At 46.9% G+C, this 20,943-nt stretch overlaps 2 protein-coding genes across 4 annotated transcripts in view; both read left to right on the plus strand.

The window, feature by feature from the left end:
• Positions 1-20,943, plus strand: part of GFOD1 (Gfo/Idh/MocA-like oxidoreductase domain containing 1) — a 96,884-nt gene that overhangs the window by 64,027 nt on the left and 11,914 nt on the right. Inside the window, exon 2 of one of the 3 annotated variants that reach the window (XM_072945670.1) lies at positions 12,722-12,858. The exons of the other annotated variants lie outside the window; for them this stretch is intronic. The gene's annotated coding sequence lies outside the window, so the exon portion shown is untranslated. The remainder of the gene's footprint in view (positions 1-12,721; positions 12,859-20,943) is intronic. 3 annotated transcript variants of the gene reach the window in all.
• Positions 1-20,943, plus strand: part of TBC1D7 (TBC1 domain family member 7) — a 130,405-nt gene that overhangs the window by 57,662 nt on the left and 51,800 nt on the right. The window lies entirely within an intron of this gene.

Below are 20,943 nucleotides of genomic sequence, written 5' to 3' on the forward strand. Positions count from 1 at the left end.
TAAAGGGCAACTGAATTTGGCCCCATGGGTTGAGAGTCCGTTTTCTTAAACCTCAGTTTCACCTGAACTTGTACTTTCCCTTCTTTCGCAGTCAAACTGAACTCAGAAGTTCACGTTCAGATCTTTGAACTTCATGTCGAGTCAGGAGATCCACGATATTCCTGAAAGTATGAATTAAAAACGAATAGGATTCCTTCCCTTTTCTAGCTCCGCTTCTGCCTTCTTTCTGCCTCCCCACCACCCGTTTAGTCTGGGATTAAGAGGCATCCTTTCTGAACCTTGTTAACCTGTGCACGTGGGGCTCTTGCAGGCTTTGCACAAGGTGCCCTTTAAAGGGCTTCAGGGTGGGGCTGGAGGAGGAGTGGTGGGACAGAGAGCTCTTACGTAATGTGGCAAACAAACAGCAAGCGGGCGTTTTGTTTTCCATTAGCCAGAGAGGCATTTTATTTCCACTAGAAATGGCAGCAGACGTGGAAGCAATTAGTGTTAGTGGGTTTACAGTGACGTCCCTGGAGCCAGCAAGATCCTGGGGCCAGATGTCTGTGCTTTATGATTCCTTGTTCAGAGAACATTCGTGAGTTATTTCCACCCCTGCCCATCCCACCTCCTGCCAGAAAGTCCCAAAATATCACACTTGGGAGAACATGATATTCCTCGAATAGCAGAGCCAGAAGGCCTGTTCTTTGGGGATAGAGAAGGCTGCCTCAGAAGTCGGGGAGGGGAGGTCGAGAGTAGCAGGAAGAATCCTCGCCCCGGGACCTTCAGGTCACTGGTGAGTTGGGGCCGGAGCTTGAAGCAGAGGTAAATGTCAGGGGTGGTGAGCTCTCAACCCCACCTTCTGTTCTTCTCTGCTCTGTTTTCAACCCTGTCCTTTCCCACTTCCAGTATGCATGGGGTAGGGAGGACGGAAGTAGAAGCCACAGCAGAAAAGGAAGCCCTGGATGATGTCCTCTCCACTACTTCCTCCCTACCCTCCTCCCAGCAATGGAATCATGTGACCTCAAAACTTCATCATGACCATTGTCACCACCATGATTGTCAAAGCTCCAAAATCTGCCACTTAAATGATTTCCAGTGTAGATGTTCTTTTCCTGTGTAACCCCACCTCTTCCTTTAAGGTCTTGTATTGCATGGTTTGTCACTGGTTTTCTGTATCTGCACTCTGCAGTTTGCGAGCCACTGGCCACAGGTGGCTCTTCAGCACTCGAAATGCAGCCATTCCAAGTTGAGATGTGCTGCAAGTGTAAAACACACACCAGATCCCAAAGCCTTACTTTGAAATAAGAATAGAAAATATATTTCTTTTTACTTTTTTCATGTGACTATTAGAAAATTTAAAATTACACAAGCAACTTGCATTTGTAGCTTGTATTGCACTTTTGTTAGGATAGCGCTGGTTAATATTTTAAAATATTTTACAGCCATATTTTTTAAGTTATTGTGAATATTTAAATGAATATTAAAACCTTCCAAAACTTGAAAAGTCTTAAAAAAAAAAATAAGAGGCTCTCCAAACACATGTAAGAGGAAAGTTGAATAGCTAACAAAGAGATTTCACAGCATTTGAGATAGAGCGTAGAAACTTAATCAGGGACCAGACAGTGATGTAAACAAGTGAGGTCTGCCTGAGGTTATCAGTGTGGAATGGTGGGGCTTGTGTTTCACTGGGATGAGGGACCCTGTATAAAGGCAACCAAATTTAAAATTTTAAAATGCTAGTTACTCCATAAGCAATGTCTTCAGGTGGACTTTGGGTCCAAAGGACTGCAGCCTGCTATCTTGGGACCTTTAAAACAAACTGTTGCACACTACAGATTGTATGAAAACTATGCATTGTAGAGAATTCAAACTGAGCTTTGTAACTTGGAGTTTCTTTTTTAAATCTTGAAGTGGCATTTTAATGTTGCACCCAAGTCCCCAGAGAGGCTTCACTCTGGAGCTTACATATTCTTTCACTAAGGACATGGCTAATAGGTAACTCACATGGACTGAGTTCATATTCTGGGAGATGCCAGGACGGTGTTGCCTCCTTATAGTTCTTGTAACAACCCCATGAGGCTGGTTGTATCTTCATTTTCTCTGAAGCTCAGCAAAATTAAGCCACCCACTTGGCCATAGCAAGAAAGTGGCAGGACTGAGGTTCTAGCCCATGTAGTTGGGATGCCATGGTTTTAATTTACAAACACGAGTTCTCACAGTTTCCTCTTGTGTTTTCTTCTAAAAGTTTTATAGTTTTAGCTCTTACCTTTAGGGCTTTGGTTTGGGGTTAATTTTTACATGTGGCATCAAGTTGAGGTCCAGTTCATTTTTTTGCATATGGAGAGCCGGTTGTCCTAACATCATTTGTTGAAAAGATAGTTCTTTCCCCATTGAATGGTCTTCACACCATTGTTGAAAATCAATTAGCTGTAAGTGTGAGGGTTTATTTCTAAATTCTCAGTTCTATCTATTAATCTGTTTCTCTCTCCACATGCCAGTATCACATCATCTTGATTACTATTGCTTTGTAGTAAGTTTGAAATCATGAAGTGTAAGTCTTCTAGTTTTGTGGTCTTTCAAGATTGTTTGTGCTATTCTGGGTTCATTTCCATATGAATTTTAGGATCAGCTTATCAATTTGTTAAAAAAAAAAAGGCAGCTGGAATTTTGATGAAAATTGCATTGAAACTGTAGATCAATTTGAGTAGTGTTGCATCTTTTATTTTAATTTAATTTTATATTGAAGTGTAGTTGATTTACAATGTTAGTTTCAGGTGTATAGCAAAGCAATTCAGCTATACATATACATAAATATATGCACATATTTTCAGATTCTTTTCCATTATAGCTTATTACAAGAAATTGAATATAGTTCCCTGTGCTATACAGTAGGTCCTTGTTGATTATCTATTTTATATAATATACAAAAGTGTGTATCTGTTAATCCCAAACTCCTAAGTTATCCCTCCCTGTCATTCCCCTTTGGTAACCATAGTTTGTTTTCTGTGTCCATAAATCATAATCTGTCTCTGGTTTAGTATTGCATCTTAACAGTGTTAGATTTCTGACCCATGAACACAGATGTCTTTCCTATTATGTTAAGTCTTCCCTAATTTTTTTCAGCATTTTTTTTAGTGTTCAGAGTACAAGTTTTGCATTTCTTAAATGTATTTCTAAGTATTTTATCCTTTTGATGCTGTTATAGATGTGTTTTTCTAATTTAATTTTCAGATTGCTCATTTTCCTGCTCATTCCAAAATACTTACATGACATTCTACCTGTAAATACCTAAGTTAACATTTGTTAGTTCCCTCCCTCCCTCCTTCTCTCCCTTCTTTTTCCTTCCTTCCTTCCTTCTAGTTAGCCACCATGCCGCTATTGGACCTACAATAATTAACAAGAAGTCCCTGCTCTCATTCACCACACAGTCCAGATTCACATTTCTTTGATTGTCTCTAGAATGTGTTCTCATGGTTGGACCTCTCAAATCAGGATCCAAACACGCCCTGCCCTTAAACCTGGCAATGGTATCTTTCAAATCTCCTTCCCTTTCTAATGGCTCCTCTTTTCTCTTTTTTTTGTGCCTGGAGTCTCTCACCTTATACAAAGCTAACATCTACAGCTAGGTAATCCTCATTAGACAGAGTCAGAACCCTCCTGCTTTGTTTCAGGTGAGAAAATTTGAAACATAGAAATTTTCCTGCAGTGGCGGGGCTGTTGGTCTACACAAATGTGTGATGCTGTTGCTGGCCCTCCAAGCACCTGTTGCAGAGAAAATAATCCCTGCTGAAGATGCTGGACAGATCACCATTGTTTCTTATCCCCACCCCCACACTTGAGTAACAATGATTAATTGTTCTAAGGAGTGACGAAGAAGGCTCTCCTCATCTCACTTTATTTAATAGTGTGAGCCAGATGCCCCCGCCCCGTGGAAGAGTTTCTCCCTCACTCCTTTGCTCCCATTTCTTCTCCCTGGCCTCCAGTCACCAGATACAGTTTTCTCTCTGTCCTTCCAAGAGTCCTCCCTCTTCCCCTCATTTAAAATGTTGACCTGGAAGCAAGACACAAGTCTGCAATTAGAGTCAAAGCAGGGCTTACAAACGGAAAAATCCCTTAAGAGTTTTTACATGGCATGTGCTTTAAAAAATTCCACTTTTGTGGTTTTTCCATTGGCGGCCCTCCATCCTGACAAAATGTGTGCTCTTTTAAAATCACTGTAGGCTTGTGGCTTACTCCTAACTTCAATTGTTCTTTCAGGGGAGCCACTAAAACTGTTTCCCCATCCGGGATGGTTGGGCACCAGCGCATTGGCACAGAAGCCACCTTGGAGCTGGAGTAGGGTCTTGGCTCTGTAGCTGCCAGCCTTCAAGTTACTGGACCGTAGGGAGGCGGGGAGGGTTCCAGGCTGATGGGGAGATACTCAGAAATCTCAGGGCAGAGGCTATTTACCAACTGATAAGTACATGTTTTAATTTTTTTTTGCCTCGAACTGATCGTGTACTGGCTGAATACCACCTAGATGTTCTGTACATTTCCATCTAATAGCTTGTACTCTGTCCTTTCCAGAGCCTCCACCTCCCGTCAAGTCTGTTTTCTTTCCAATATATCAGAAGACCAGAGGTTTCTCCTTTTAAAAGCAAAAATCAGTATTCTCATAGTTTCACAGAGGCTCAGGGGGGCCAACATTTTATGTACACATACATAACATTATATAATATACACCATATAGCATGTCATATATATGTTATATGTACTGTGTATTCTATACATAATACCTGTTACATCTCATAATTGATAACAGTACAGTAACCTGATACAGCTAGTTGCTGGCTGTGCCAGGGGTCAAGCACAGCTGTGAGAGATCCCCTGTTGGCACTTTTCCCTAAACCTGATTTCTCAGACCTTCTCTGAAATATTTGTTAAAAAGAGAGAAAAGGGAATGCATACTTAAGGGGACCCAGGGAATAGCTGGGGACGTGGCCTAGAGTTGGAAATTTCTCCTTCTAAAAATTAATGCAGAATTTGTATGTGGTTCCACATGTGTCTGTGTTAATTTTACTAGAAGATACAGTTACTATAAAAATGCTCACACACACCCCCCCACAAATGGTCACATCAGGGACATGGCAGGGAGATACATGGCGGCCAGTGTGTCCTGACACACACACCTGGGACACCGCCGTCTTCTCGTGACGCTGAAGTTGAGTTGCTGTTTGGCTAAATATATGTCCTCCTTCCCACCTGCTCTCCTGTTTTGCGTTGGCTTCTGACGTGGCAGACGGAGGCAAAGGTTTGCCCTGCCAGGTGGCATCGGGGCACTTGGTTTCTCCCGCGGTCCACCTCTGGGTTTTATGACAAGTCCCTGCCTCCCACCCTTCAGGGTATCACCGGGGCTGCCCCAGAGATGATGGAGGGCCTGGGAGACAGAGGAAGTGAAAGCCATGTTGTGACAGTGCAGGTGAATTTCTCACTACAGGCTGGCCAGCTGGCCTCTCTCCGATGGAGAGGAGGAGGGCCTGACACCGGCTTCTGCAGGGCCCACGGTCCCCAGCCACTGCTGCGAGCTTACTCAGTGACGGTCGGTGCCCTTGTCCTTCCCTGAGCACTTTTCTCCCCCAGGCCTCTCTGTGCTCTGAAGGTGTAGGCCTTCCAGGGGATCACAGCACAGAATCTTTGGCATCAACTCCTGGGAAAGGCTGCCTGTCCTGTAGGTAACTGAGATGCTAGTACAGCTCGCGGATACTCACATGGCACTCACTTTGAGAGGCGCATCTGAAAGTCTGGGGAGGCGCTTAGACCCAAGTTCCAATTCTGACCCAGCTGGTAGTTCTGTGACCTCTGGCAGGTGAAATAGATCATCTCTGAGTCTCCGTTACCTCATCCGTAAAACAGAGGCAGTTTGCATCTAACTTTACAGGAAAGAGCGAAGATAGAGCATCTGGCACTATGGCTGGCAAACAATAGGTGCTCAAACAATGATGCCTATAATTATTTGGAGAATTTCTAGTGAACTGCCTGGAAGTGGGACTGATACTGTCCCTGAGGTTAGTTTGCATGTCAAGTGGCTTCCTAGGTGCATCTGTGGTTTTGAAAAACATACTGAACGTATGGATGCTGTTCCCAGGGTTCCCAGATTCCAATTCCATGGCTGCAAGTCTGGGAAGGGCAGTTGATGGTGATGGTGACGGTGACAGCCTAGGATGGCCTTCCTGCATTCCCCTCTGCCTGCCCTTACTCACCCCAGGCTCAGTGGCTGGCGGTTTTAGTCCCAGGATCAGACCCTTTTGGAATGAATGAACACCGAGCTGGGCCTGGACTTGTCCCAGCCCCCAGACCAGGGATTACACAAGCCAGAGCGAGCCCTCCCCAGGGAGGGGCCCCAGCTTCCCCTGCTCGTGGCTGGGGCTGCCCTCGGGTGGGATTCATGCTGGCTAGTTACTTATGCCAGGGGAGTTTCTTTTCTGGGGGAGCAAAGACCAGAAAAGAAGGCTTTCTTCTTTTAGGAAGGCTCCCCCAGCGATGGTTTCTGGGCCCTTTATCGCTCATTTCTGAGTGAGTGCTGGTTTACATAAGTTATCTTTATTTGCTCCTCGGGATATGACTGCCTGCATGTTGCTGGTGAGGAAGCTAAAACCCCAAGAGGCGAACGCTCTTATCTGCGTTTGCACAGCTACTACAGGGCAGCCTGGCATCTGGCCAGCTCTACGCCGACCAGCCCGTGACACCACCGTATCTGAATTTCTGGATAAGGCATGAATCTCTTGTATTACAGGAAAGGAAAAACAAGATTCCCCTATCAGAGGCCAGGCCGTGATGTGTGAGCTTTAGTGAGTGATTTATAGGCTTGTTATCACACACTCAGTGCGTCTTGGCAGAGGGCCATGCCCACAGCGGTGGCTGGCCCGCTCCTGGATGTGCCCGTTCCTTGGTTAATCCGTCCTGACCCTCCCTCCGGAAGCTTGGGCCCCCACGTCCATCCAAAGGACATTGTAGGGGTTGTTTTTTTCCTTTTCAAATGAAAGTTGTAATTTTATCTGTTCATTTTATAGTGTGTTGTGCACTCACTGGGTTCAACATTCAAAGAGCACAAAAGCAGATACACTGAAGAGCCACCCTCCTGCTTCCTGCTCTCTCACTCTCCTGCCCAGTGTTACTGGTTATCAGTGTTCCCTTCCACAGAGATTTTACATAAATACAAATAAATATACATTTATCCTTTGCTTTGTATACACATGGTAATATACCAGGCATCCTGCCCTTTTTGTGTAACTTTCCGTATCATGTGTGAAGATCTTGCTCATTTGTATGTGAAGCACAAAATTTACATAAACCATGAAAAAGATCATGTTTAATGACAACTAAAGTAAATCTCTGAAAAACAGATTACATATTTATTAGTTAGCTAGCTAGCAAAATACCTATAAATTATTCCTTTGAGAAACTGGCCAAGGAAAATAATGTACTATTTTGTAGAGTCCAAATTAATTGAATAAGGAATGATGTCCCCCCCCCCAAAAGTTATTTTGAATCAGTTTTTAAAAATATTTTAGAACTCAAGTGGCACAGAAACTCAAGCTAGACCATTGGAAGACACTAAGAAACAGACATGGTTCCTTATTGTTCCGAAGAGTTTCACTAGCTGATTAATAAAGGCACTTACGAAGCCCTCACTGTGCCAGACTTTGTGCTAAGTAGCCTGCATGCATTATCTCTTTAATCCTCATAACAACCTTTGAATCAGATACTCCTGTTATCTCGTTTTAATATAAACTGAAGCCCAGAAGTTTTGGGGGACCTTGCTCACAGTTACAGAATTCGCAGATGGTTGGCAGCTTTAATATAACGCTGAAAATATGGCTAAAAATTCCAGATGTTATATTATAAAGGCTAAGAAAGTTATAACAGGCAGGCAGCAGGTATTAGAGAAGGAGAGCTACTTGAGGGTTGAGGTCCTCAAGAAAGATGTCTCAGAGGAGATGGGACTTAAGTTGGACTGTGGAGGGGTCTTGGCACAAAGTGGTCTAGGAAGGAAGGGAGTAAAGGTATGAGGAGGAGAAAGTGTACGGCGAGGCTGAACCTGTTTGAACTTGAGGACCGAGCTGGGGGAAATAGAGAATCCCTTTGGAGAGGTAAACCGTGGCCAAGGCCAAGTGTCAAATGCCTTAGGATGGGCAATGGCAAAGATTAAGTTTCTAAACAGGAGGCGTGTGTGTGCACACACACGCACACTTGTACATCAATGTTTGGAAAAGACTAATAGTAAACTAGATTGCAAAGGTGTGTTAGACACTTTTCTTAATGGAAGTACTGGGGATTGAACCCAGGACCTTGTGCGTGGTAAGCATGCACTCTACCACTGAGCTATTATCCTCCCCACAGGATGTCAGACATTTTTTTAAAGACACTGTTCTGATACAGTTTGGACCTTTAGAAAATTGATTGCATATCAGCCGTTGGTAAAAGCACCTCTGTGTGAATTGTGCAGTGAGCTGTTTCCATGTCCAGTTGCTAAGATTTTTTCTGAAGTTTACCAAACCTCTTTCTACTCATTCAACTTCAAGGCGGGTGTGCATTGGTGGGTGGGAAGCATGTGCTACCCAGCCTGTTCTAATGCGTTCACATCTCCGCCTTCCCTGAACTGTACCTTCTAAGAGCTAAAGCGCTCCCCTCCCTTGAGGCCACGTGGGAGGCCAGCTGTTACACCATGGGTAGCCCTGGCTTAGCATCAGATCCCCTCTGGCCCCTCGTCTTCTCTCTGTTCCGACGCCCCCCAAATAAATGCATATGAGTGGCTTATTAGCAAGGCACCTACTGAAGAATGTAAACCATGGATGGTACACTTGGAGGCGTCCTGTAGAACATCTAGTCCAAACACCAGCTGTCTGTCTTCTCTCCAGCATGCTTTACTAGAAAAGGGAAAAGCCGGATCATTTGGGGATTGTTCCAGTCTCACTGATTCCTTGCAGAGTCACGTAAATGTTAATGGCTTGAAATAGTAGTACATCAGGGAAACTTTCCTGATGGGAGAGGGTAGTTGAAACTTCAATTTATTGTGTGTGTGCCTCTGTAACAGGGTGCTTAACATTGCTTTAAAAACCATCAAAATGATGGTTTTGAGCTATACTCCCCTACCAAATTGGGGAGTATATAGCTCAGTGGTCGAGCATGTGCTTATTAGCATTCACAGGCTCCTGGAATCAATCCCCAGTACCTCCATTAAAAAATAAGAAGAATTAAATAAACCTAACTTATGCCCCTCAAACAAACAACAAACAAAAAACCCCATCAAAACACACAGGAGCATAGGAGGTGAGGGTGGTGATTGGACTGTGAGGAATGAGATCTAGGCTAGGAACGGGGCTGGAACCAAGAATAGACACTTTTTTTCCATTTTTAACAAGCACTTCCCAAGGTTCCTGACGTTAGAACCCTCTTCTTGTGCATGCGCAGCAGCGACACCCCGGGACTCTCATTCCTCAAAAGTTCTGTTTTAGCCCCGTCCCCTCCCTTCACAGATGAGAAAATGCACAGTGGATGGTATACTTGGGACTGCGGCCTGGGTGCAAGGGGTACAGAAAGTCTCGAGCCCCTGCTGCCAGCCTCACGCCCACGGGTACTGATGGCTCAACTTCTAACAGTGAGATGTGTGCTGTGTGGAGGGGACGCGCCTGTTAAAGCCATCGGGCAGAGCAGCTGGAGGAGGGCGTTTGGCGAGGAGAGCTTTGTGGGGCTGATGCACTGGTTGGGGAGCGGGCGATGGCGAGTTCTGCCAGGTGAACGGTACTTCTGCTGACTCCAGGTGGCAGGGGACAGCAGGTGTCTCCCACAGAGGACGAGGTTCCTCTGCAGTCAGGCTGGAGGCACTGCCATGAATCAGCTTTCCAGTCAGTGGTTCTAGAATTGCCGATTCACTGGGCATGTGTCCAGTGTAAACGCAGGGCAAGTTTGTTTGCCTGGGTTTAAAAATGAGGATTTGGGAGGGAGGGCAAAGCTCAGTGGTAGAGCGCATGCTTAGTATACACGGGGTCTTGGGTTCAATCTTCCCTCCATTAAAAAAATTTTTTTAATTAAATAAATAATAAATCTAATTCTGTCCCTCCCCAAAAACTAAAAAAAATTTTTAAAGGGGGGATTTGGGTTAACAGGAGGCCCCTGGGACATCAGTGTGAAGACCCTTTAGGGTCTGGGAATAAAAGGAGAACAGAGGACTGTAAATACAAAGCTGCTGTTTGAGAAAATAAGGGTCATTGTCCAAACTCACTGTCCTGAGGTTACTGATAAGATAAAGGTGAAGAATCATAAACGTGTCTGATGGGAACGGGGTGTGAAAAATTTAAAGGAGACTCGAGCTGCATAGACCAAGTCCCCTTTCTGTGGAGCAGACATGCCTGAGGAGGGCACAGTGACTTTACTCTTATACATTATTACTTATTGGTGTATTTTGTTATTTATTATCTTCCTGCCCTGTGAGTGCTGTGCCTTTCACGGAGTACATTCTGGAGGCTTTAAGCCCTGGACGCGGGTGAGTGGCTGTGTTTTAGGTGCTGTGCTTTATCTGCCCCTCACCCCTTCTGCTGGATTTAATACTTCTCTCTCTTCTCCCACCCACCTCCCCCCAAGAGAAATCGACCTGCGCTCAATTATTCAATGAGCTAATAGGACAATTTGGCCAGTTCTACTCATCAAACCCTTGATGACTGCTTAATCTTAATGCACAGAAAGAAAAAAAAAAAGATTCCGTAATGTCTTTCCAGCCCAGCAGAAATGCACCATAAGAGTCCTCTCTGGACCCCACATCCCTGTCTTCCTGTCCCCAGCCCCAAGTGGGGACGGCAACCCTTCCTTGTTGCACGGTCTACAGAAGGTTCCCACCATCATCATTTGCCAGCTCTAAAGACAGGTGCATGGACTCCAGTGGCATTTTCAACTTGTTAATCTCATCTCCAGTTGATTAGGACCAGAGCCCTGTGGGAGCAGGTGTCGTGTGGATCCTCTCCTGCTGGTCCTGTCTTCAGATACCCACATAGAAGACTGGCACATGCCCGAGATTAGAACTTCAGCCTCACCATGAACACACACCTCCTCTGCTCTCCCCTCACCCCACTACCCTCTCAGTGAAGCGGGCTGCAGCTGTTGCTAAGCAACCAGGTTATCCTCACTCTCCTAGTCAGCAGATACCCAAGCAGGCCTGCAACTCCTGCTGGAGAGTTCCAGCTGGGAGATACCCAGGGGCTAGAACTTGAACTCTGCTGCTGCAGACCACCTCTGACCCTTCCCTCTCTGCCAAGGGCCTTTTATTCCTGGAGGTGTAGGGTCTGCCTTTTGACACTGGAAAGAATGATCTCGATCAATGGCGTAATAATAGATTCAACTCAAATAAAACAGAGTCTCAGAAGTTTAAAATGATCTCTACCTAAAGTTTAGAGCTTCATGTGTGTTTAAAACCCTTAAGAGACAGTTGATTACATTACTTTGTATCAGAGAGCTCAGAAAATCGTAGTCATTCTCTAGGATCAAGAAGGTCCCATACATGTCTCTACCTCCCAGCTGGTGGGACCTGTGGGCTGGAGTGTCAGGAGCCCCTGTATCACTCACACTTCACTGGACTGCTGTGGATCTTTAAGGGCTTGCCAAGGCTAGATTCAGTCTTTTATTGTAAACTGTGAACAAGTACTAAAAAGGCCAGGGACTATTGTGATAGGAAACCAAAGCAGTAACCAGTAAAAGATGGCTCCTGTCTTTAAAGAACTTCAAATTATGGGTGAGGGGAGAGTGTACACAGAATGTTCTAGAACAAAGGTTCCCATACCTTCTCCATTTACAGTGCCCTTAGTGTCCCAGTAGTTTTTTCATGGTGCTCCTAGGCCAAAAGAAAGACCTAGCAATTCCATGTAATCAGTCCAGATAATAAGATCCAGATATTATTTGTCCTAACAACATAGCAGATGCTTGAAAAAACAACACATGAGTTGAAATAAAGATATTTATATATTTCATTCTTTTTTTAAAAAATTGAAGTACAGTCAGTTACAGTGTGTCAATTTCTGGTGTACAGCATAATGTCCCACTCATGCATATATATACACATATATACACATTCATTTTCATATTCTTTTTCATTCAAGGTTATTATAAGATACTGAATATAGTTAGTTCCCTGTGCTATACAGAAGAAATTTATTTTTTTATCTAGTATTTCATTCTTAAATAATCAGAATGAGTTATACTGAGATATGTGTGCCTGTGGGGCACCACACAACTTCTCAAACCATGGAATCAGAAAGAACACAGTCACCCTCACTTCCTGTCCTACCTTGAATTTTGCCTGGTACTTGTGTTTGGTTAGTTTCATCACAGCAGCTGCCAAAAACCAAGCGTCATAGAGATGGGATATTAGTGAAAGGAAGGCAGTGCAATCCAATATTGAAACTGTGAACTTTTTTGAGTTAGCAGTTCCTGAAGCATCCAATAGATGTTGAATATCACTGTTTTCCTCAAAAATTTAAAATACACTGCAGTGCCCCTGCGAGTTCACAGTGGGACCCCTAGATGCCTTGGGTCCCAAGACATTCAGGTTGGGAACTGTGGTTCTAAAGCACAGAAACTAGTAGTGGAAAATACAAGACCAGGTCGAGCCCAGGCACCCCCTCCCATTGCTTCCCCAGGAAGCTGTTAATAAGTGTTTGTGGGTTGAATGAATAATTTCATGAAAATCTATGATTACAATTGGCTTCCTTTGCAGTCATGTTTTACAGCCTGTCGAATTGCAACAGACTTTTCAAGATGAGCCACAGATACGCAGAGGGAACCAGGATATGTGGGTGTGAATCCCAGCTCTACCACTTACAAGGCTGTGAATTTGGATCTTCACTCTTGCAGGTTTGGCTTCATGGCCTGTGAGTTGGGGATGACAGTGTCTCCTCAGGGTACTGGGAGGATATGAGGCGTGAACGGCCTTTTGCCGGGTGCTTGGTACCTAGTAAGGCCTTTAATCAGTGTGTGTTAGTTCCTCCTCTAATTCTTACTCCTGCGGTGGGCACTTAGACTTCAGTGTGATTGAGCATCACAAGTTTTTCTCAGAACGGAATGTTAATGAGAGGAGGATGAGTGGGTCGTGGAGGCGGGAAGGTGACGAGCCACATCTCTCTGCTCTCAGAGGGCCTTACCGACACACCCCTACTCACTGTGGAACAGAGTGAACCAAGCCTGGTCTCTTCCTGGTTCTCTGTCTGTTTCTGACACACCTTTAGGGCATCTGCTGTGTCTAAGACATTGGGACATCTCCCCATGGTCCTGTGCCAATCTGATGAGTGGCCGGATGTTCCAGAGCCCCAGGCCAGACTTGTTCCAGCGCTGTGCCCATGCAGAACCCTCTCCTGGGAGTCAGACCCCCTTCCCCTTCCATGCGGGAGCATCCTCAGGATGTATAGGGAGCCTTACAAGCCTTTATCACCTGTATGCCTGTATCCTGGCCGCCTCCAGGGCCTCGAATTATACTATGTGGAAGAGAAAGTATTAAGACTTGATTCCACCCATTTCCTCATCCGTGAAGGGGCTGCTTCCACCTGACACCGCCAGGCAGCCCACAAGCTCTCTAGCTTTTCAGGCTTTCAGTGAGCGCTGCAGGGGCAAACACACCCTGGTGTGCCCAGTTTCTAGGTTTTTGCCTTTAAAAAATGTCTGCATTGGGAGTTGGGGGGTGGATATAGCTCAGTGGTAAAGTGCATGCTTAGCATGTATAAGGGCCTGGGTTCAATCCCTAGTACCTCCATTAAAAAGACAAAGAAAGAAAAAGTGTGCACTGGTATTAGCCTATAATGAAAAAGAATAAGAAAAGGAATATATATATATATATAAACTGAATCACCATGCTGTACACCAGAAATTAACACAATATTGTAAACCGGTAATAGTTGAATTTAAAAAAAGTCTGCATTGTTTGCAAATTGTTGCCAAAACAAAATTTAAAAAAATCAACAAAACCTCAAATAACAAGAAAGCCCCAAAGCCTGGACCTTTTAGCCTCACCTCGGTTGGCTGGACTTGCTGAAACCTTCATCAGTTCAGCACCAGGGATTGTCATCCGGTCCAGAGATGGAAAACTGAACACTGTCCCTTTAAGAGAAAAGACTGGAGGAGGGAAGCCTTGGCCCGTGGCTGGCTTCTGGGCTGCTCCAGGGATCTCTGCATTCAATTAGGGGCTTTGTAAACTCCCTGCCACCCTGACCCTCCCTGGTCTTGCCCATTTCTGTAATTCTGGGCTCTGTGGACAAGACCCTTAATCTAGTGATGACAGTAGCATAGATCTGTCCAGATATCAGCTGCAACCAAGGGTAGGGGTGATTCTCAGGAAAGAGGTCCCGATCTACAGCCTGGATCACTAGCTGCGCTTCAGTTATTCACCAGGGGCAGCTGATAAGGTGCTCAGCTAAACATCTCACGCTGCATTCGCCTTTATGGTTGCACGACCTCGCCTCCCTGCACCACCCCATACAACTAATAATGCCCACGGAAGTCCTTGCCAGGGGTGTGTTTGGTGTCAAGTGAATCGGCACACCAATTGATGCCTGTAGGCTCTGCATTTTGTTTTCACAAGAGCATCTAGGATCCAGCCCAGGGATTCTGGGCAGAGCGCGCTGCCGTCAGTTTGTTTTTTTCAAGGGATTTTTTTGCTTCCGAATCTCAGCAGGAACTTCATTCTTGTAATAGGCTTATTCCTTCCAGCAGACTTTCCTATATACTATTCATTTCATATTCTCAGCAGTGTGATAAAGCTGGCAGGGCCAGATATCAGCCCCATTTCACAGATGGTTTTTGCACATTGCATCTGTGGCAAAGCCAGACTTAGAACCCATTTTAATTTCAAGTCTTGGTACCTTACCCACTGCCGGACTGTGGTGTACTTACCTCCCTGGCCCTGACCTCTCCTGAATTCTTGTAGCTCTCAGAGCTGACATGAGCAGTTTTTATTTGGAAGCGTTGTTGACTTCAGCAGGCATTCATGAGCAAACACCTTTCATGGGTCGGACAGTACCTACGTGTCATTTTGTCCTCAGAGCAGCCTTTTGAAGAAGGTCTTGTTATCCCAGTTTTATAATAAGGGAATTGAGCTTTCTCAACGTCAGATGGCTTAGGTCACACAGCTCCAAATGCCAGAATCAGAACTTCAGCCCACGCCACCCGACCCCCATTCCACTTCCCTTTCCAATAAGTCACACCAGGGTCTCGGGTGGCTTTATTTATAGGCCCTCAGTGGTTCTTCTGTGCCCAAATCAGTCTTTTCAGAAAAGAGTCCAGAGAGCTCATAAACCCACTGTTCTCGAGAAGCATTTTAACTGCCCACGACAGAAATTACCTGACTGATTTTAGTAGAATGGAAAAATTTGAAAAGACATTAATTCATCCCCAACAGAAATGTTGGGGAGGTGGTAGGGAGTGGGGTTGGAAAACAGGAGGAGCAAAGAAAGGCTTGGCAGCTGGAATCAGTCCAGATCACATGGAGAAACCCACCCAACGTGGACGGACCCCAATGCTTGTGACAATACTGGCCCTGAACCACAGGTGCGGTCATTTGCATCACTGCCACCGAAGCCCTTGAAAACTGATGTTGCTGCCCCCACTGCCAGCCTGGACTCGCCACCTTTCTCCTTCCTTGTGTCAGGCCCAGGCGGTATCCCTGGTTGGCAAACCCAGATGTGTCCATGCCTTTGCTGCAAAGGCTGCTGGGAAAGCGACCCCCGGCTTGGCTTCCGTAGTGAGAAGAAGCTGTACTTCCCACCAGTACTCACACAACAGGGAGCTTCCTACAAGGAACAGGGGGTGCAGGTGCCGGGCAGCCCGGAACATTACAAGTCTCCACCACCCTGCCCCAAACACACACAGACACCTAACTGTTGGGGACTTCTCTGTTTCTAGCCATCACCACCTTCCCACCACTCGCCACACCTCATCCGTGGTCTAAATGTGTAGCTGATGTAGGTGGAAGTGCTCTGGGAAGTGGTTTGTTAATGATTATCCGCAGCCCTGGCTCCAGTTTGCCCCCGGCCGTGGGAGGGCTTGGTTACTGTTCTCTGTTCATCCCCAGAAACACTGAGCCTTTTAATTGAAGATGGTCTCATGGCTGGTTTGTTCCCCCAGCTTCTGGCTGAAGGGCGAGATCTGTAGTTTCTTGGTGAGGAAGCCTGAAGCGTGGTGCTACTTTCCTTTCCCCAGGCAGGTCTCTGGCCACCCCGAGGTATGTATCCCTCCAGGGACCTGGGTTCCTGGGCCTCAAGGCAGGCGGTGGTGTGGCCCTGCTGTGATTTTGCTGCTGCCACACTGCTCCTTGGAGCTGAAGTCTGCGGCGAGCCCGCGGCCGCCCAGTTCCTTCTGCCGGGATGGCAGGTGCCTGGGGCCCTTGCAGGGCTTCCTTATTCGTCTGTGGGAACCAGTCACCACAGCGGCCCGTTTCCCCAGTCACTCTCCTTCCTGATAATATTCTTTCGGTTGCTCTGGCCACAGGTGTAGAGCAAGGACATCTATCTTTCAAGAACAGCAGTCGCTGTGGTTCTCCCATGTCGAGCCCCCAGCCCATCCTGACTTCTGGCTCATCCCTCTCCAGGCAGCATCCAGCCTCTGCCCTCCAGCATCACTTCTCAACTCAGTGCTGGGCTCCTGTGGGGCCCAAAGGCTTTGGGCTTCTTTTATTAACCCTCCTGGTCCTCTGAGGCCTAGTGATTTAATTCTGCTTCCACCCTCCCGCTAGAGCAATTCCCTGGACGGAAAATGGAAGATGTCAAGCTTTGGGATCTCAGAACTGAATTCGTAGCGGGCCCTGCCATGTGTCTGTGACTGTGGGTGATTGTGGTCACTCCCAGCCTCCGCTCCCTTTTCTGGACAAAAGGGACTAATGATGTTAGTGTGTTGCTCAACTGATCTGATGGGAAGCCCAGGCACCTGGTAGATTCATAACAGTTTCAGCTCCTCTTCCCTTCCTCCTGCTCACTCCAAGATGGAGTCTGCCACCTTCCTGGCTCTGTTCCTATTACCACTGCCTACAGGGAGCCCTGAATTGGGGACACAATCTCCGTGGTAACGAGGAGATTAATAATAAGTTTTAAAAAGCCTGGAGTACCTTGCTGAGTCTTTGATAGAGTAAAAACTGCCACAAGAACATAGAGGCAAAGCGGGGTTTTAAAGGAATGTCGATGGACGTCTGAGGCACTTTGCTTGGGAAAATACTCAAATCTTCCTCTGGGCGGAAGCTCAGAGGCAAGTGAGGGGGCTGAGCTGGAATAATTTTAAGATGGCCTTTGCCCCTTTTGTCACTCCTGTGATTGGTTATACAGCCAAAGAAGGGTCAGTGTGGGTGGGGTGGGCCTAATCTAATCACAGGAGCCCTTTAAAGACACAGAGGTCTCTCTGGCTGTTGACCAAAGAGGAAGTCAGAGGGATTCCCAGCATGAGAAGGATTTAGGGGCTGTGGGGGTTGGGGGGCCTGTGGTCTACAGGAGGCGCCCACACCACCAAACTACGGAGGCCACCGTTCAGTTCCAACTGATTGTTGCCGTGCAGGAGGCCCTGGGGGAAGAAACCCAATGTTTCTGGATCTTTCCATAAAAAAAAGAAGAGGCCAAAAGCTTAGACTGTGGGAAATATACTGATTTTTTTACAGAAACATTTGCTGGGTCAATATACCTGTGATCCCTTCACTAAAGCATAACCCCTCTTGAGTGGGGTTTCCTACTTTTTTTTTTTGAGGAGTTGCCTAGTTTAAAGTCTGTTGTCTTTCACGCACACATAGAGTGAAGATGGTGTTTCTCTGGAGAGTGTAAACTTGCAGTGACCACCAGGGATGGAGGTTTTGTCTGGGGCCACGCGGGGGCTTTTGGGAGCTAGCACGAGTCTCCCACCCTTTTAGATGTGTGACGAGAATTCCCACTTCAATTAGGAAGAGGAAGTACAGGTTTCTTTATTTCTCTGCAGCCATCCTGATCACCGTTCTGAGCCCCACCCATAGGAGGGAAGGTAGGGAATGGAGCTACCCGGTCATCCCCCCCCCCAACCCAGTCACCTACGTTTTCTTTTAAGTAGCTAGGTCTCCTTTAGGTGACTCTGGTGGCCCAGCTGTTCAGCATTCTGCCCTTTGCCTGCCTCTACTGCAGAAGGTGGCTGCTTCTACGGGACAAGTGTGGCTGATGCGACTGGCTGTGTTCCCTGGATGCAGGTGGTGCCTCTGACTCCTGGCTTGTCCAGATGTGTGATGGCGGTGCAGGCTTGAGAGAGGCTGTTCCAGGCCACTCCCCAGAATAACAACCGCTAAGGTGCAGGAGGTGTCCTTTGGCTATATGGGACCAACACAGCAGGACCCATGGTTCTGGCTGTTTTCTTCTGTCCCCAAGTCCCTGACCACTGCAGCCACCGCATCCAACCCCAGACCTCTGTTCTCCCAGGGCCCCTCTCCCCACCTCCCTGCCCCTCTCACTTGGGTCCACAGGCAGGAGCTGCCTCAGGCCACCCACTTGGGAAGCTTGCCACTAGCCCGGAAGGGCTCTGGCTCCTGCCTTCCTACCTGCTGTTTCTAAACCTATGCTCTTGGGCTCCCCTGGGCTAGAAGTGGCTAGCTTTTCTTTTCTCTCCTAGGGAATAGTCAGGCTGGAATGAGCTTTCAGGTAACTTCCCAGCATCATATCCTCAACCTCACCACGTATAAGCCATAGTGATGGAGATGTGTGTGATTTACCAGTAAGGAAACCCCGAATGGAAAGCGTTTCAGGAGTGCTGTCCCCGTTATGGATGGTGTAGGCTCAACGGTTAGATGATGCATGAAACAATCTGAGAAAACCTAACTCCTGATGGGGGCTCCTGTGCAGAAGGAGGGCTCGGATGACAGGCGTGAGTCATGGGGGAGAGTCCATGAAAAATGATGGTGGGATGGGGCTGGCCTTTAAGGGTGGGTTGGATATGGAAAAGCACTTGAATATCTAATTCAATTCCATATCCAGTCCCGTCCACATTAGCCCTGCTGACTGTCTTCCTCTGGTTGTCCTCCCCTATCAGAGCCCGGCATCAGGGGGCCTTGACATAAGGAGCTAAATATGGGTCTCCCTGACCCGTTTCCATCTGAAATTTGACATTAGAATGGAAACTTCATCACGTTGCTCTGAGACTTTTGGCGCGGGGGGGGGGTCACCCAGCTGAGTGTTAGGCACCCCATCCCCCGCCACCCTGGTTTCTGGTGCTCACTACCGTCACACCACCACCTCGGAGCCCTCCTATGTCGCTGCGGGTATGTGCCACAAGAATGGGACCATGTATCAGGGAGGTGGATATCGCCTCTGGGTGTTGTACACAGTTTAGATATGGGTGCAGAGAATAACCTAACCAGCTGGAAGACGAGGGTGGCTGGTGGCATAGGAGTGCAGGAGTGAAGACCAGGTTTGCTCTGGGGCCAGGCATTCTGGGTTCAGATCCCAGTGGTAGCACTCATTGAGTTGTGGAGCCGCAGGCAAGTTGCTTACCCTCTCAAGGGCTCAGTTTCCATGTCTGTGAGATGGGGATAGTGTCATACCTGCCACGTGGGGTTGTGCACACACAGAAATGGAAGTGTGTGTAAGATGTGCACCCTCTTCTGGCACAAAGTAAGTGCCCTGTGAAAGGTCATCATTGCTATTTTAAATGACATCAGAATTATTGTGACCACATCAGGTCAGCAATGTGAGTTGGGAAGTTGTCTGTCAGGAGGTCTAGTGGGGCTGAAGATGAAGGATTTCATCTCTGCAAAGGGACTCTCTTCCCAACTTCTATGGAAGAAGGGCTGGGGGCAGAGATGGGGTTTTGACAAGACATTTCTGCTGATGCTGCCACTTCTCTGGGGGGGGTGTGTTGGGAGGTAGGGCAGGGGAAGGAGAAATGGAAGTGGGAATAAAGGAAGAAAGAGGCTGAGCTGGACCTGTCCATTCATATACTTAGTTCTGTTAAAAGCAGAGATTTGTCTTGACTTGTTTTTATTTTTCCTTCCCTCTAAACTCTAGTCCTGTTTGATCTCCTTTGAATGATAAGACTCTTTTAAGACTATAACAACCCTCTTCCTCAGAACATTGAACATCAGGATACACACAACTTTTTGTAAATAGTCACATTGTAGTGGTTTCTCAGACCCAGATTAAACACCCACGTTTTAGACCATTTTTTAAAATGGGACCCGAAGCTTCTGAATGAAGAGGTAAACTCTTACACATGCTTCAGAACCCTGCCCAAATGTCACCTCGCCGGCAGAGCTTTCTACCAAACGCAAGTCGGTTGGCCAGCCCCTCTCATGGTTCGTCCCTCTATTAGATCCTGTAGTCTGTTAGGTCCTCTAATCCCTCATTTCCTGGTTGGTCTCCTCTCTTAGACTGTGAGCTCCTATTCATCGTTCTTACTCACTTTTTGGGTCCCAGTGCCTAGCCCAGAAGTGCTGAAGGAATGGAGTGTGAAGGAAGAGAATGAGTTTCCTGGTTGAAATGCAGAGAAAGGCTTCTCTACACTGTGTGAATGGGAGGGAAAACTAGGAAGCCGTATCTGATGGGACCTCCTGTGGGGGCTCCGCCAACCTGCCCGGACCACTGCAAGCCAGCCTAGAGAACCAGCATCCTTTTTGGCTTTCAGGAGATAAGGGGCTGTCAACACAAGTGGAATAATCAGGGAGAACAGGTGGGAAAGTCGCCCTGGCCTCATAGATCACCACCATCGATTAGATAAGGGTGTGTGTCATTGGAAGTGTGCTGGCAGAGAGGGCTTTGAAGTTCCAGGCTGATGATGCTGGGGAAGGATTTTGGTGGCGGGGCAGCAGCCATCCTCCAGGTACCCAGGGATAACCTACCTGATCAAGGGCCGGAGAGGACCAATGCTCTATGGGACAGCAGAGGGCAGGTGTCTTTCTCTGGAGATGTTAATGGGCCACTCCTTTCCTGCTCCTGGGGGGCCCCCGGGGTGGAGTATCAG

Source organism: Vicugna pacos, chromosome 20 (assembly GCF_048564905.1).
Source record: "Vicugna pacos chromosome 20, VicPac4, whole genome shotgun sequence".
In the NCBI taxonomy this organism is placed as follows: domain Eukaryota; kingdom Metazoa; phylum Chordata; class Mammalia; order Artiodactyla; family Camelidae; genus Vicugna; species Vicugna pacos.